The sequence below is a fragment of the Triturus cristatus genome, chromosome 4_2, assembly GCF_964204655.1.
Source record: "Triturus cristatus chromosome 4_2, aTriCri1.1, whole genome shotgun sequence".
Lineage (NCBI taxonomy): Eukaryota > Metazoa > Chordata > Amphibia > Caudata > Salamandridae > Triturus > Triturus cristatus.
The window spans coordinates 264,202,136-264,216,969 of record NC_140586.1 but is presented as its reverse complement, the minus strand read 5'-3'; the positions used below and the strand labels follow the sequence as shown (position 1 = coordinate 264,216,969).

Here is a 14,834-nt window from a genome sequence, read left to right as displayed (position 1 = left end):
TGCTCCAATATCTATAGATTGATAGTGTCAGAAGATAGTGAGGCAAATGTAACTTGCAACTACAGAAAGTTTGACAGCTGCAAAACTGAGCCTTGTTTCTGAAAGGCAGGAGTGATCAAAATTTCAGTGGGAGGAGGATGAAAATGATTTCACCAGTCGACTTAGATACCCTTTTCACTAAATGGATTGCCGAGAGCTCCACAGTTAAAATCGAAATAGTTTTGTAGAGGTGATTGGTGCATTAATGGTAGTGATCAGAATGGCAGAGCTGGAGTCTGCAAAACACCCATTCAGGAAACACAAATTCTTAGACGTATCTACAACTATGATGACAGTGCCTTGTCTAAATTAGTGTAGCGCTGCGTTGATGACAAAAGGGAAGTTCTTAGGAAGGGAAAAGACCTTTCGCTACATGGTATGCTAGACTGCCCAAGTGAACTGGCTCCTCAGAGAGGGTGTCTAAATGAATTCTAGCGTTTCACTGAGAATCCTTTTGCCAGGGCATTCAGGAAAATGGAAGACTCCAGTCTCCTTTGTAAGGGCAGTTATATCAGCAGGGCTACACTGGTCATATGGGACACAGAGAAAACAACACCCGGCAGACTAAGCACCAGGGGACAGCTTTAGGATGTAGCTGGATGAAAAGATTATCATCTATCTGATCTATCAATACTCTTACGGCACAGTTTTATTGCAGAAACCTCTACAATTTGAGCACACCACCTTTTAAAATACTCCACGAGATGGTCGGATTCTCTCAGTACCCTAGATGTCTGGCATGAATACTTCTTCCAAGGGCCACTTTCAGCTTCCTGCCCATCACTGAAAACCGGACAGTTGTTCTAGTATGGCTACAAAAGGAAACTCACTATTGCATGTTAAGAAAACCTACAAAGACCATCTTTGGGAAACACCCAGTCTAATCAGACAGATGGAAATGACTTGTATTGGCAGCGATTCTCTGACTACAATTTGCAGGTGGTGGTGGTGGGCTTCAAGTAAAGGGTACGGACAGGCACCATGAAGATACATTCACACAGCTGGTCTTCAGAATGCTTAGAAGACTCGACATGTGCCAGGGGACGCACCGTGAACCTCTGCAAGGGAAGACAGTCTGAAAATGTACAAGATGAAGCCCGTCCCTTTTACCAACACATCACAGGTGAACAGCATAGTGAGCCAGTAAGCATAGTCTATTGTGGTTATGTGGTTGGCATCTGCAAGGAAATTTCTGTGACACAGTCTCGTGTCTTGGTACATGTGGAGAAGGCATCTGGCACACACAGGACATAATCCAGTGTTGCTGGCAGTAAGTGCCAACCAATTAAGTAATGTAATGTAATGTAATTCGGTTTTGTATAGCGCTGGTTGCACTCCATGGAGCATCTTTGCGCTTCTGAGTACGAAAAAGGATCAGATGAAAAGATTCTTATGATGTTTCGGAGATGGAGTGTTATATCAGATTTTTACATTTTGTATCAGATAACGTATAAATCCAGGTTTTGAGGGTGCTTCTGAAAGAAATTTCTGTGGAAATTTGCCGAAGTATTTAAAAAGGAAACTCCAACAACAGGGATGTTCTCCAAGTTTTCCTCATTATGTACTCAGGGCAATCACTTTGCATTCGACAAGGCTTTACTTGTCCTGGAAGTGCCTGTTTGTGGAAGCCGAAGAGAAGATAACTTTACCGGAAATGCCTGCCTAGTGAAGAACGCACTAAGTCTGAGGAGGCAGAAACGCCTTGCTGTTTTCAGGGAGCGCACAACACGGTCAACACTTCAGCTGCAACACACTTATGATGCAGTGCTGGAAAGTCACATTCATGGACAGGAGTAAAAGGCATTCACCATCAATGAGATCTTTCACCGCACCGTCAAATATTCTTGTGAAAAGGAGGTGCACAGATGGGTGCGAGAGCACAATAAGTCTGCAGGATCATGGGTCCTTCCAAGTCCTTACAATGAGCATGGTAATAGACCAGATCCTTACCTTCCCATGTCTGAAAATCTAAAGTCAACACCACTCCTTCCATATCAATTAACATCTTTAAAAGCACAAAATATAAAGCTTGGTTCTGTTGAAGGACAAGACATTTTCTTCAGAACATGAGTTAATACACATCTATTAAAGCTAAATAAAAAAAAAAGCTAAAAATTGTACAAACTGTGGCAGACCGGTCACTGGATATGGATATCCCACAGCGGCTTCAGCATCACTTTCACATCTATATTCATAGATTAGCTCGCTTCCCCAGCATGCTTCGAAGAAAGACCGTCCACAATGCATCTTTTCATCACCCCATTTCAATATGCTGTATGCTGCATTCCTTCAACTTTTGTATTTTATTAGCCTTGAGATTCCATTCCCATAGAACCTAGATGCGCTCAGCCATGCATTTTAATCTTTAGAATACATAAGCAATCCATTTACAGACGTCAGGACTCAAACATTTGGAGTTAAAAATCGTACAACAAGGGAGTCACGTCTATGGAATATTTCAGCCTCAGACCAGATTTAAGCAAAATATTAAAACGGTCATTAACATTAAAATCAAGGTGATGACTGTCACCAGTTTAACATGCCATTAAGGGCTAAGTTTGTTCAAAACGATTCTGGTACACTCAAACACCAATATTTTATCATTAAGCTCAACCAGATAAGTATTAAAATGTAATCTTGCCCACACACTCCATGGCCATTTATAATTTCATAAAAAGTAAATTAGAAAGAATGCACGCAGGCAATCAAAGTGACATTCTGCTGAATGAGACCGCAGTGTGTGGAATTAAAAGAGCACCACTTTCACATCAAGCTAACAATCTTTTGTACTGGGTAAAGCTGTTCTCAACTCCAAACTCTACTACGACTTTGACGCCTAAACAATAAAACAGTCTTTGGGACTTATACGCTTCAGATGTACTGTATTAATTACAACTACGCGTGCCTTTAAATTTTTGTAGACATTTTAATAATCTGGTCTGGTTAATTGTGTTACCTTCTTTAATCTATGTCAACATTTACTGAAATTTACAACTTTATGATTTGACATATCTTTGCTCCACACCCATGCTGTAAACGATGCACTGAACGATGAGGCTTTTCCTTAGGAGAGACCACCTACCCACAGCCCGCACAAAGGCTGGATTAAGTAGTTACTCCATGTTTGCAAAGAGAGGTATATTGCTTTGGTGTGTTCCTTTAGAAGTCACCCATACTTATTAGCACAGATCCCTTGTCACTCAGATATGCAATTCAACGCCTTCCATTTACCAAAACATCAATGTTTAGTACAACTACTGCAGAAACTGTATCTATGAAAAATTAAGAAAACAAGGTTTCACAAAATGTGCTCAAGCTGTTTGGAAGGGAACCAAAATGATAATTAGATCCTTGGAATGCGGAGCCTGTCGTCAGATTCAATGAGCCCATCCGGACACTAAAGGACTATGGAGGATCGGTATCTCCAAATTCCAAAGTCTGAAGGTGGAGATTTGCAATGAACACCCACGACCACCAACAGGATCAGAGGGTCGCCTAGTGAAAGAAGAACCAGCGAGGGCAGCATTAGATGTGCAGACAAAACGCAGTGGCTTCTCGCTTATTTAAGTTTATAGATAGTGTATAAAGGTTTATAGATTGGAGTCTTCTTAGAACCCCAATATTGCAAGAGGCAGCACTCTGGCGCTACATTTACCCTAAAATAGAGACGCTTGGCTAGGCATGCCCAGCCCGTAACGCATTCTCCTACGAAGAGTAGCCTAACCCATCAATCAGCCAAAAGATACATGAACAGTTTTAATATGTAATTGTTCTAGTTTATCGAGAATTTGGATGTCAGCTGTCTGTGCATCTCTCAAAGATCATTGCAAGGATGCCTTTGTGTAGAGGTTTCCTACGTGGAGTCACAGCATAACTGTTTCCTTAATGCTGGGTATACACTTAAATGACATATTTTGAAGAAAAGGGTAATCAAAAATACAGTGCGTAAACTGTTCCAGTCTATTCTGCCTAAATTGTTAAATTAATTTGTTTGCTTAATCGTGTTGTTATAAGGTCCCTAAATAGCAACTGTATTTCCCACCCAGTGCATTCAATATGGTAAAGGAAGGAGCGTTGGAAAATTCTTCAAAACTTTTTCTGATTGACTTCCTCATCTTCTAGTACTTACTTTGTAACAGTAATCGACCTCTGTTTAAAGCAAGTGGGCATCTCCAAGAACATCAAGGATAAAAAGAAACACACCACGCTCAAGGAAGAAACGCTAGGGAACAAGGGGGTAGGTTTGCAAGCTCAAAATTGAAACAGGCTATGATTTAATTGTTCTAAAACACTGTACTTTTACAGTATTGACTTACAAGAAGACTTGCATACCAGAACAATGGGACAGCATATATTCAAATGAAAGGCAAAAAATACCAGCATGTGTCAAAACAGCAGTACTTGTTTCTAGGTTCAAGGATGCATACTGTCACAAATGGTAGGTTATCAGCATCGGTATCGTGCATTTTCAGCATTTGTATTGGCCTTGAAAGACTTATAAACTCTGAGCACCCAAATCTGCAAAGTTCTGGATTTCTCTCACAATGCAGGCAAGGAGATCTGGAGCCACTGTGAGCAGCCAGTGAAGATCAACGCATAAAGATTACAACAGATATTACAGCCCTTCAGTGAAGCTACCAAACTAATTGAGCATCTATCTAACCAGAAGACGAGTGGAAAATATAACCACAGTCCATAACTAGAGATGAGTGAAACTGGACGACAACATTATACCCTGAATTTGCAGCACAAGTCAAGAAAAACTTCACCAAAAGGTCACTTGCCTGATGGAATACGCATATCTTTGGATTTTAGGACAGTCAAAAAGCAGTACTCCTGATCGGGATATCACTGTAAAACTTGACATGTCAGAGTTACCCAAACAAAAGGAGCAAAAGGCTTGCTTAACTGTAAACATGCTTCATCAATTGGCTTTCTACCCAATGCAGTTTCTATTCATTAGAAACTATTGGTTGTGCTAGAAGGCAGCTATGATATGATTGGTCACAGACTGTAGAGAACATGTCTCAGTCTACAAATTCACCACGGGACAAGAGATTTCATCCCTGGCCCTTGTACTTGACAATATGATGAGATTGCTTTATCTCGATTATCTGCAGGAAAATAGACATGCTTGGAAACAGGCTGAAAAATAGTACCAGCCCCCCCCCCCAAAAAAAATAAATAAAAAACTTGGACAATTTGTCAGTAGACTTGGAGGCAGCGTATAGGTACGTCGTTATAATGCTACTCCTTCAATATCTATAAATTAATATTTGATATTTAACAATAAAAAGGTGCATATCAACCATTATTTTAACAGCACATTACAGTTAACTACAGTGAATTTAAATCTTGTATATTATATTTTAGTCTTATTTCTTGCATTTCACGCATTTCCCAGATTTACCATGGATATTTGTACCAAACCAAAGCATCATACTGGCTTACTTTCACAGTTAAAGTTAAACTAAACAGTTGTTAAATGTTTAACACACAGCATATTCAAACACAATTTATAACCTCAAGCACGCGTTTATTGCTCCATGTCCTTGGATGCACATACCTTGGGCTTTCACAAATGACAGGTAGCCATCTTGTTTAAATCCTCTCTTGACTCAATGCACTGATAGGCTGCACAAACACTCGTTGAGATGGGGGACTAATCGTTTTATCACTTCAAGTAAAAAAAATAAACACATCCTTACGAGCAACGGGTCAATTGAAAATTCACAAATGCTTGTATTAAAGATATTCCCTATGTATGTAACCAAGCAGGAAAAAAGGCAACAAATGTGGAGAATCTAAAATTTACATAAAATAAAAATAAATGAATTTGGACATGTAAATGGTACCTAATTGGGAAGCAAAACTGGTAGAAAACATTACAGGAATTTAGTTTCTAAATTCGAAAGAGTAGGCCTTTGTAAGACCACAAAATGAAGGCCATGCAGCAGGCGCGATAAAGAATACGTTAATAAACTATCAGCAAGTGCACAAACAGGGCACAAAGTTAATAATAAATCTCCTACAGAAAAAGCAAATAAAGTTCGGCAGTTTTAGCAAAAGAAGGCAGCAGTATCACTTAAGGGCAGGCCAATGAATGACTACACATCTCGGCATCAGATCTGGTATACTTAGGACTATAAGCTGAGACAATACTTAGTGGTTACATGTTAATAGGGTAGGCAGTGCAGATGGCTTCATTAGACGGAATGAACGCACAATGCACTGGCATATATTCCTTCATGTAGGAAAGGGGATGCACATGCAGACTGCCTAATTTTGAGTAGCAACTACTGTGTCTTTATATTGAGACCTGCAGCCGGTGCAGAGGTTAACATCACCTTGTAATGAGTTGTTGCTATGCCCCGACTCAACACTAGTCTTTTATACAACATCACTGTACAAGTCTGTCCCTTCGGATTCAAATGTGTGCAAGAGAGATGTCCCATGGGTAGCTACAGAAGGCACACTACCCACAGACCCGTACTTGTGTTATTTAAAGCTGTAAATACTGCACAGCTGAGAGCCAGTTTGTTTCTCGCCTAATACACCACGTGTGTGTGACAAGGGCAACAATATTTACCTACCTTCACAAACAAACAAGAGACTCTCTCCCACTTGGCAGGTTTACACGGGACATTCAAACGGTAATAGTGGGATTTAAAGAACTGCTTTGCCAACCCTCACTTAATATCTCCATAGCCGTAATGCGGCACAATGTGCATTGTCCCTAAAAATCAGGCTGAAATGGTAGGAAAGCAGCATGTGTGCATGGGCATAGTGATATGCAATGCTTCCTTCCAGCTGGATGGCACATCCGCAAAAGGGAGTAAGCATTAGAGGTGACATTTGCATGCATTAAAAAGACTTGTGTGAATTACTATCAGTTAGTTAATTTGGAATGTACAGTTAAAATGACCATTGCTTGCACAGACTGTTACCGTGCTGAATTCTGGCAAAATAATGTTGCTTTGTGAGGTCAGAAGGTGGCATGTGGGGCTATGAAAAGGAACCCTCGTCGGGACCTTACCTCACCTTCACTCTGTAAACCTGAAGGAAGCGCCTAGAGTGCTCTGCAATGAATTGCAAGGCAGGTGCGTTAGGAAGCTTTCAGTGATGGAGAATCGCATTTTAAAGTAGTATGGCTCCTGCCACTTTGTGGCAATGAAGACCTGAAAAGGGTGTCTGGTCTAAAGACGCTGTCAAGTACTGAGGAATCAGAGAACCAACCTTAGCGACTGTCACTCAACGGTATGAGTAAAATACCCTCACAGCTGCAAGTATAACCCTAATTGCTATGCCTGTGCCTTTCGGAATAAAGATATGGTGCTGGACCACTCTGATTTCTCATCCTACCCTATCCCCCATACCAGCTGTTTCATATCTATAACAAATATTAGAATTCACAGATTCAAAACCAGGAATAATACAAAAATAAACATCAGAAGATCAGTTAGTACAAATAAATCCACTTTTTCTTGGTTGCTTGTTAGGGCGAAGCCATCTGATTGTGAAAGACTTATTTATTTATTTATTTTATTTATTTATTGGGCTTATTGAGCGCGACAGCTACCCAAAAAGGGTTTCCCGGCGCTATAGAACACTGGAGCAAAAGAATGAAGGCAGGAGAAGGTCATAAGAAAGAGACCGGAGCATGTTACTGGTTGAAAAGCCAGGTCTTAATGGCTTTGCGGAAATGAATGTAGCGGGTTTCCAAACGGAGAGATTGTGGGAGGGAGTTCCAAAGCTTAGGGACTAAAAGGGAGAAAGATCTTCCTCCCATCCTTACTCGGAGAGTTTTGGGAACACAGAAAAGGCCTTGAGTGGAAGACCTCAGGCAGCGAGCAGGCATGTAAGTGTGCACTAGGGTTTGGAGGTATCTAGGGGCATTGCCCCATCTTATTCTATGCATGAGGCTGAGAGCTTTGAATTTGACCCTATTTATAACTTTTAGCCAGTGAAGCGCCTTAAGGTGACCGGACATGTGTTCCCTCCTACTGCATTTGCATAGCAGTCTGGCTGCAGCATTTTGAACCAGCTGGAGACGTCGCATGACTGCCTGTGTTACCCCCAGGTAAAGAACATTGCCGTAGTCTAAGCGGGAGGTGATAAGGGCGTTAACCACAGACTTTTGTGTGTCGTCTGGGAGCATCCAAATGATTTTTCTAAGCCATCTCAGAATTGTAAAACAGGTGGCTGTGAGATTGTTAACTTGTGGCTCCATAGTGAGGCCATTGTCAATGGTAATTCCAAGATTACGGACTTGTCGCGACGGGGTTGGTAGTGGGCCCATTTCAGATGGCCAGTGTCTGGAGTTCCAGAGGTTTTGGTTAGGACCCACTATTAGAACCTCTGTTTTGCTGCCGTTGAGTTTAAGCATATTAGTGCTCATCCAGGTGGCGATGTTCCTAAGGCCTGTCTGCAGGAGGGAGGGGGAATCATTGTCACAATTAGATAGGGAAAATATAATTTGTGAGTCATCGGCGTATGTAAACATTTTGAGACCAGCTGCTTCAGCGATCTGGGCGAGCGGTGTTACATAAAGGTTAAAAAGCAGGGGACTCAACACCGATCCCTGTGGCACTCCATAGGGGGAAAGATGGACATTAGATGTCGCATTGCTGGAGGAGATTTGAAATATCCTGAAAGTCAGGAAAGATGCGATCCAGTCTAGTGCTTTACCTTTAATGCCCATATTGGAAAGTAAGGCAAGCAGTATGCTGTGAGAGATGGTATCGAATGCTGCGCTGAGATCGAGTAGAATCAGCGCAGCGGAGTCTCCTTTGTCGACCAGAAGGCGGAGATTTTCCATCACTCCGAGTAGTGTTGTCTCAGTCGAAAAACCGGCACGAAAACCCGATTGGGAGGGGTGCAGGATGTTGTTAGCCTCCACAAACCTTGCGAGGTGTTCATGGACATGTTTTTCCAAGATTTTGGAAAAAACGGGCAGGAGGGAAATTGGACGGAAGTTTGCCAAGATTTTTGGGTCATCCGAAGGTTTTTTGAGTAGGGGTGAAACCATGGCATGTTTCCAAAGTGATGGGACCTTAGCCGTGGAAAGGGACAAGTTCAGTGTATGACATATCATGGCAAGTAGTGGAGTGTCCAGGAGTCTGAGTATTGAGATCGGGAGGGGGTCGACAGGCGAACCAGATTTTACTTTCCCTAAGATGTTTTGCAGAGTCTGGACATCGATCCGGGGCCACGTTGTAAGAGGCTCATAGGATAGATGAGGTTGGGGGGAAAAGTCCACTTCGTTAGAGCCGGGGACTTGTGCCCTTTTAGCATGAGCCAGGTGTTGTTTAAGTATCTCTTGGTAGATCGTCTCAATCTTCGTTGTAAAATGTTTCGCTAGTTCTTCACACTGGAAACTGTTCAGGGGAAGAGGTTTGGCTGATGTATTTGCGCCTGCTAACTCTTTTACAAGGTTAAAAAGAGTCCTAGATTTGTTAGTAGCTTCAGAGATAGATTTGGCTACATAGTTGGCTCTTGCCGTTTTGCAGGCTTTATGATAAATCTTAAGCTCGTTTCTGTAGTTCGAGCTGGCGACCGAGGAGTAGTCTTTCCTCCATAGGCGTTCTAGGCGTTTGCATTTAGATTTTATAGCCTTCAGTTGTTCATTATACCATAGGGCAGGGGAGTTATGAGGGGTGGATTTTTGGTGAGCTTGGGGCAGACAAATGTCTAAAGCACTTAGAAGCCAATTGTTAATTTTAGTGGCTACGATCTCTATGTCTTCGGTGTTAAATATTTCATCCTGAGGGACAGCAAGTAAGACGGACGCGAGAAGGTTTATGTCCAGTTTTTTCCAATTTCTAGAGAAGGACTTACTAGTCCCGCTCGGAAGGCTAGAAGTTGTATGATTATCCACGCTGAAATTTATAAGGAAATGGTCTGACCAATCAAGGGGCAGAGCAGACTGGCAGTGTAGCAGGGGAAGGCAGGAAAAAATAGGGTCCAGGAGGTGGCCCCCCCTTGTGTGTTGGGCCCGAGTTCCGTAAGGTAAGGTTCATGGCGGCCAGATCCTGAACTAAATTATTTCCTGGTTTGTTAGTTAGGTCGTCAAAGTGAACGTTCAGGTCGCCTATGATGGATAAGTTGTTGTAATTTATCCTTATTGAAGCAAGCCAATCCACTAGTTGGGAGGCCCAAGGTTGTATAGGGCCAGGTGGACGATAAATCAAGAGACCTGTAATGGTGAAATTAGGGTGAAGTTGAAGTTTAAAAAGGGCCGTCTCACAGGCAGTTAAGGGAATATGTTCCAACGTGCATTGCAGCGTTTTTTTAAAAATGACTGCTATCCCACCTCCAATGCCGGTGGTTCGGTCTTTTCTAATGATGGCATAATTCGGTGGAAGGGCTTCAGCAATATCTGGGCCAGAGCTGGCATGAAGCCATGTCTCCGTGAGGAAAAGGGCGTCGAATGAGTTGTCGGACAGGAGATCAAATATGTCTCTTTTGTGTTTGCTGAGCGACCTGCAGTTCAGGCTACCGAGACGCCATGTGTTTGCCGATTTACGGCCATTGGATACAGGCCGACAGAGCTGCGGAACGTCAAGTCGAAAGTTGCATGCGGAGCATGCCGTACAGGTGTTCCTATCGTGGGATAAGATTACACAGTTGTTTGCTAACCAGGAACAGAAGGGCTTGCAGCCCATCCATTACTAACCACCAGTTGGCTTTACTGTCACTCCATTTTGCCTGCTTCTTTTTCAACTGCGTTCCTTGTCCATCTAGTGTCTGGCTCTCCCCTAAAGCATTGTCAATTCACGTACGTCCTTTCACATCTCACTTTCAGGAAACTACTTGTTTTCTTTTGACGTGAGGAGAGTTCACGTGTTTTCCAGTGGTGTTCCTAGTGAGCTTCTCTTCGCCCTTTCGGGCTCAGTGTTGCTGTCTCTTGCCTATGTGCTTCTCCCCCACCCACTCCATGACACACTTGCGCTTGGCCCCTACTTGCATGCTCCCCCGCGTGTTGCTCCCCTCAGCTCCACGCTGCTCTCTCGATGGCCGGTTTGCTTTTCTCACCCCAAGCTCTAGGTTTCACTTTCAGACCCCACTTGAGCCTTCTTTGTTTCTTCGCCCCACCTGTAAACTGTGTTGCTTACTACACCTCTGGCCCCACGTTTTGTTTCCCCACCAGGTTTTTTTTGTTTTTAAAGCAATTTTTTTTTATCTACTGATTCAGCTCCGATTCGTAAATAAAAATAATAGCCCGCATCACATTGTAGGCGCGCACATGTCAAGTACACACAGGTGAGGTGTGTGCGCCTACAAAATAACACTGGCAGACACATTATGGGCGTTTTAAAAATTCTTTAGTCATGCTGCACTGCTTCAGGGCTGCGGTACAGCATCACTAAAAACCATTGGTAAAGCCAACGGGTCCTCAAGGAAAGACCCGTGACAGCTGCATGCTTTTCCCATCATCAAGGATAAACATTCCAGGTTGCCTTTTTAGGTCTCGCCTGGCGTTGTTGCGCACATGTGCAGATGAGGAGTTGTAGATGAGGAGTTTGAGAAAAGGGCTTGAAGCCCCGCCCCTTATTTCCATTGGCTTGCGTCACCGTTTATGGTAAACAGTGGGCTGCCATTGGAAATAAGATTTCTGGGGTACCTCATTTTCGCCTTTTGGTCCGGCCCATCGGACTGGATCGCCTGCTTCACGGCTGTCGTGAAGCAGTTTCTTATCGCAAGAAGGCATGTTATGTAAACAAGCCGTGCGACCCTGTCCGGATGGGCCGTCTCAAAAGGAGACAGGTGCGCTGTGTCATTATTTTTGCATTGCGCTTTCACTTTTTCAAAAAGAAACAGCGGGAATGGCAGGCGCTTGTTGCTCTAGTGTTTGGTTGAGGTTTGCGGCTGCGCGCAAACTCGTCTACTTGCTGCAGAACCTCGAACGGCATCTGTTTGAAGATTAGACTGCATGCAGCAAACACTGCAGGCGACAGACTTAGAGTCTGGAACCTGGACGTCCTTATCGTGTTACACGAAAGGAAGGGCTTCGAAGAACTTGCGCACTACGCTTTACTTCAGACACGGAAGCTCTTAATCTACAGCCGATATGGCTGTCCAACAGGCCGGAAATTCCTCGGGATGTAGTATAGTGTTCACGATGTCTTAGTCTCACCCCGTCCTTTCGTCCAAAGGAGGCAGCCTCTATATAAGGCAGGGTCCGGATTCTTTATTGCCAGTCAGGTTTCAAGTCGGTGTCGGTTACTGGCATCAGAGCGATAAGTTCCAGGCCTTCCGCTCCATTGTCCCGTGCTGACTGCTGTCCATACCTGGTTGCGTGAACTGTAGAAATAGTCACCATGTACCGCTACATGGGGGTGCTCGCTACACGCAGGGGTGCACTGTTGGCCGCGGATGCCGGACTCCCTGCGGCCGCTACAGGTCTCCGGCGGTACGGTCATGCACCCCAGGCCGAGGACGACCTCAACTTCTTCAAAATGGTGGAGGGCTTCTTCGACCGCGGTGCAAGCATCGTGGAGGATATACTGGTAGAGGACCTGCGTACCCGTGAGAGTGAGGAGCAGAAGCAGCTGCGAGTGCGGGGTATCCTGAGTATTATCAAACCTTGCAACCATGTGCTGAGTGTCAGCTTCCCCATCAAGAGAGACAACAGAGAGTGGGAGGTGATTGAGGGCTACCGGGGACAGCACGGTCAGCACTGGATCCCCTGCAAGGGAGGTGAGAGTCGCTCAGTTACGCTACTTTGTGCGCAGTGAGTAGTGGCTACACAAACACCCCATGCAAGGCAGTCTATAAGTCTGCTGCCAACACTTCTGTAGAGCAAGTAGCTCATAGTTCGTGCAAGCCACTACAGTAGGGATGACGCTAGCCCAGACTTATACATTCATAGGCTCTATCTACTTTGTATCGATATTGTTAATCTTTTCCGGCCCGGTTCTTCATTTTGCATCACGTCTGATACAGTTAAATGGCATTTTATAGTTTGCCCTGTGAAGCGTTGATAACTGTAGACGGGTGAACCCCTGAGCAAAGAAGCTAATTATAATGCCCCAAGCCCATCTACCCTTACTGAACCCTTCCAAGTGGTGTGATTTCCACGTTTGACCGGACGCGAACTGCTAGCTCCAAGTGAGAAACGGGTGCAGATAAACCCCAGCATTTCACCCTGCACCCCCACACATCACTGTACAAGCATGGCGAGCGCCTGCCCTCACGACTGATGACATGGGGCCGCATGACAGGTTGATATGGGCAGCAGTGCAAACATTTCCGGTTGACTTGCTACTACTACTAGAACGACGTATCCCTAGTGCAGCATAATGATTGGACTGGCATTTCTTTGTTGTTTGAAAACTACATTATTCGCAAAGAGATTACAGCAAAGCTTTTCCAGAAAACAATCAGTGGGCGTATAAATTACTTTTCTGACACCACTCAGTTAACAGTTATTTTGTAAATACATGATACTGGGTTACATCTTTAAGATCTATAGTTATATTGTAAATCATAACAAAATATATCTAGCTTGTATTATGGGACTACATTTTCTGCATTGCATTAAGGCTCAGAACTTCCTTTTTTGTAATATTTTGAGGCCAAACCTTTAATGGACTAGACGTTTTTACCCATTTCCCAATCAAAAGTATGTTTGCCAGATGACAACTTACAAAGGGCAAAAACTTTGGTAAAAGGTATCCATTATCGAACAAATATTAATTCTCAAAGACATTCATTCTCATTGTTTTTAAAGAGACTGAAAGACATTGCACTCTTAGATCAGCCTCTTGGCCTGGCAACTGAGTTACAATACAAGAGGACTTTTTTTTTTCTTGTTTAATATTGTGGGGATTTAATATTATTTTACTATAGCGTTTTCAGTCAAATTAATTAAAAGTATATTAGGCTGCCAACACTGACCCCGGCACCAAGCCCCATGTGTAGAAGTTCAACCATTTCTCCCAGCCTTGTCTGCTCAAGAGAGAATTCATTCACTATCTCTGTAAGAAGGCAGGCATCCAGCACTCCTTTCTTACTGTAATTAATCTAATGAAAGGGGGTGTGGGCACACGGCTACAGCTCAATCTGAGCTGGACCCTGTGTCATAATGAGCATCCCTACAAAATTAGCATTAGGGCCCGAGTTAAGTAGATCAGAACACAGTCAACTTCAACTCTTCTCTAGAAGAAGCTGTGCAACACCTACAGCCATGAGCATACATCATTAACGATGAACCCCGGCACCCAAGCAGAAGCAGAATTTGTTGTGATCAGTTTCTCTCTTTATATAATGTGCTCATTCTCATTAACTGACCCGAACAGAGTCAAAGCTGCACTTTGTGCGAGTAAATCAAGAGTCCTGCTCCTGGTATGCTGATACTCTGTTCAATGGTAATTGGGGGGAGCAGCTCTGAATGTTGTACATGAGTAGTTAAGACGGGGCTACCTATTTGCTACTAATCTGATCTGAGATCAGCCAGCGCTGCATTTTAGGATTAGATAGCCACTGCACTGTTACCTTTTGACCCAACTCTACATTCACTGGTATGAACATGTAAAGGAGTCAAGTTGCTTGTACAATAGCGCCAAGTTTCAATACTTCCTAGACTTCTTTAGCTCTACAATTTTGGTCAAGCTTGCTGTGTACCGTTCTGACACGTGACCGCTTATGTAGGGTGGTGAAAAAGTAGCACTCAACATTTAATTTCTTTATGGAATGAACCCCCACCCCCTTCTCTAGCACCTGTATAATGAGAAGATAGATAGATTAGGCTATTTTCTTTCAGTCTGCCCTCAAAGTAATACTTCCGACTTTTT

At 43.4% G+C, this 14,834-nt stretch overlaps 1 protein-coding gene across 3 annotated transcripts in view; it reads right to left on the bottom strand.

The window, feature by feature from the left end:
* The window catches only part of ARHGAP29 (Rho GTPase activating protein 29), a 323,518-nt gene that overhangs the window by 236,411 nt on the left and 72,273 nt on the right, over positions 1 to 14,834 (bottom strand). The window lies entirely within an intron of this gene.